Genomic DNA, 3557 nt, shown 5'->3' with positions numbered 1-3557 from the left:
CATTTTGGTAATTGTCTTGGTTTTTTTCTAACAATGTGAATAATGTACTGTATTTTTTGTGGTCTGAAATATACACGCTCCTCCTGTGGGTATTTTGCTTCTCCACATTTGCTCGGTTGTAAGAATGAAATTTGTTTCTCTCTGCTCTGTTCACTTTGCTTTGCAAGCAGGAAAAGTATATAAGTTCTTCATAACATTAAACTCAGTTGTTAACTAAAACACAATTTAATTAACTCTCTAGTTTGTATGTGGTCTTTCTGGACTAGGACTAAATTTGCAGTCATGGGGTTTGAATATTTATTACTGGATATCATGACCTCTTTTGCAATGGTTGGTTAAGCTTGTTTATGTAACCAGCTTTGATCAATGCAATATATTTTATTGCCCAAAGCATGTAGTTTACTTTCTGTCAGCAGGCATTATTTCTAAGAATGTCTTAAAATAGTGGTTAAATCTGATTTGGGTGTTCAGTCTTGCTTAATGTGCTTGACAGCCAGCTTGGGTTTAGACTTTGTAAATAAGCAAAGGCATTGTGTAGTAGGCTATCCCAATAACACCAGCTAACCAATTTATTACATTAAACTGGCTGGGGAGGTGATACTATACTCCCTTCATTTAAATGGCATTGATTTTGTTCATGAAACAATTTTTGAGATGTAGAGTATCCGGTGTCAATCATAGACCTGCAAGTAGGAATAAATTATTAAAGTTATGATCTTTTCCACATGAGAAATTATATAAATGCTGCTTTTTAAAAGTTTGCTTTTAAATAGTGCATGTTTAGAAATATTTGCAAATGTGTTTTCAAGGAAAAACATGTCAATATCTTTGGAAGAGATTAAATTCTTTCATTATATCTAATTTTATATTACTTAATTTGTTATTGAATAATAAAGTACTGGAGTTGTCTTCCCAGGGAGGTGGTAGAATCACCATCTCTGGATGTGTTTAAAGAAAGACTGGGCATGGCACTTGGTGCTATAGTCTAGTTGAGGTGTTAGGGCATAGGTTGGACTTGATAATCTTAGAGGTCTCTTCCAACCTCATTATTCTGTGATTCTGTTAGAGCTTGGAGCTGAGGAGGTCTATTTTGTCACTGTATAAATTATTCATGAGTGGATGGGAAGAGTATACACAGCTCCTGGAAAATAAATTCCTTGAATGTAAAGGAAAAACAAGTTTTTCCATGTTGAATGTTTTTTGTGTGATAGTGGCAACCGTAACAAATGAGTTAGAAATAGTATGATGACACTTGAACTTTGGGAGACAAGAACTGTTTGGTTAATACTTGATAGAGCAAGCTTTTCCAGTCAGCTTATGCAAGGAAGCATGGCTTTTCTGCTGAAGGAAAAAAAAATTAAAATAGAAGTTTTGTTACATACTATTTTTTTAGGCAAAAAATTGCTTAGTATTTAAAGTTTCTTGCATAGCTTTTTTTATATATACATTTTAACTCAACTTCTACTAATGCCCTTTGGAGAACATTTTTTTCTGTTAGCAGCATGGGTTAATTTTTAGCCTGTGTGTAGGTCCATTGGCAGGATTGCTTCCTTAGAGTTACTAAAAGATGTATAAATTTTTTTTTCAAGTTGCTGAGGACAACAAACCAATTACAGATGTTTACTATCATTTAGTGTTTTGTTTGGGGACCTTTCTAAAAGAACAAGTCCAAAAAATAGTGTTAAAAATGACAATGAATTGGATGCCAAGTAGACCTAAATTTCTACAGAAGAGGCAGTGGTTGGTTTGCATGACCTTTCTTACACTGTGTGTCCTTTCATCTTTGTGTCTGATTGTGACACTTAGAATAAATACCTTTTGAGAAAATGTAGTAATTGTCTTTCTGTAGTCACCAGATTATATCTGGACTTTATTGAAAGAACCAGAGCTGTGGTAGCACTTTCTGTGATGCAGGTGTATCCAAGCAGGAGTTGAAATAAAATATGATGCACCTGATGATACCTGAGCATCAGCCTTCATCCTTCTCTCTTCGGCCCCCATGATAAAAAGAACTGCTTCTTTTGCCCAGTGAGAGATGGAGTGCAACAACTAGATCCAAAAATGCATCAGTTCTATTCATGCTTTATTTTGGTTACCCAAATCAAAAAATAAAACTTTCCAGTACTGATCTTTGGATGGACCTCTGTTCAAAAGTTGCTGCGGTTTTCCCAGCTGTCTGAAGTTGCCCTCCTGTATCAAAGGTGGGGCTGGGACTGTCTCATTTCTCCAGCTGGCTGACTTGTCTACTGGGCTGCAGTTGTGCTATGACTGACCCAGAACACTGGGGTATTTCATGCACTGAAATGTGCCAGCAGAACTGGTGATGAATCTCTCCCATCTAAGAATAGCAGGTTTGGTTACTACCTTTATGGACACTCAGATGGAACAGAGTTGTCCTACAATTTAAGGTAGCTTGTACAAAATTCTAATAGAGAGATAGAGGAGGCCACATTCCTTTTAAAGGTGTGTGTGTGTTTTTTAAGGATCCAATCTTCTGTAAGCAAGGCTAAAGGATCCTTCCTGCCCAGAAAACACAACTTCTGGATCCTTCATTAGAAGACATTTTCTCATATATAATACATTTGCTCATATTGTAATTGCTCATTTAGGAGAAAGTATGAGTTTTAAAGTATCTTGTACTGAATGGTTCTTTTTTACTATCACTAAGCAGAAGGGAAATATCTGCCCAGTGATCTTGGCTTTTGTGAATCCAAGGAAGAGGCTGGTTTTTATCCAGAGTTCAGGATTCCACTTGTGATCACATAAATTAATTTTAAATTAAAACTCACAATCCTTACCAGCCTAGACAGGACTTAATTCATCAACATGAAGTCTTCACTCTGTAAAATGTGGTTGTATTATCTTTCAAACAAATGCCTCTGGAAATGGATCTTGGAATATTAGTCATTCATATAAACAAACCTGAGGAGTTTTACTTCAAGCACAGTTTTATACAGCTGTATATTAGCTTCTGTTTCACTAGATCATCACTACTCTTGAATTCTTTTACCATTTCAAAGAGTTTGGGATTAATTTAATTACAACATTAGTATAAAAATTGTTCATAATGTCATTGAAACAATACTCATATCTTATGGCAGAAGACACATGTTGTTAAGAACTGCTTACAGCAAAGTTGTTTACAAATTACTTAATGCTGTGATATGATAGCCATTCTCATCACTTTATCTTTTTTCTGATATCCTTTGTAATCAGAAACTGCATTAGTACATTATGTTTGTATGATGAATTTTAATCTAACTTTATAAGGTAGAGCCCTTCAGAATTTATATATTTTTTTTCTCCATTTGTACTGTGCTAATGACTTTGGAATTTAAAGGTCAACGTACAGCACAATATGTTGGCTGAAGGAGCCCATGCAATTTTAATAGTGTTTAGCAGGCTGGTGAAAAGAGCAGTCTTTAACAGTATGCATGTTCTGTGGGAGTTACTGCTTTATGAAGTGCAGACATTGAAGGAAGAATGCCAGTGGACTGGAAAGTTGTTACAGCTTAATGATATCCTGCAGTTCGATAAATGCCAAGGCAAACCAACCG

Source organism: Taeniopygia guttata, chromosome 2 (assembly GCF_048771995.1).
Source record: "Taeniopygia guttata chromosome 2, bTaeGut7.mat, whole genome shotgun sequence".
Classification (NCBI taxonomy): domain Eukaryota; kingdom Metazoa; phylum Chordata; class Aves; order Passeriformes; family Estrildidae; genus Taeniopygia; species Taeniopygia guttata.
This window is presented reverse-complemented; position numbering follows the sequence as displayed.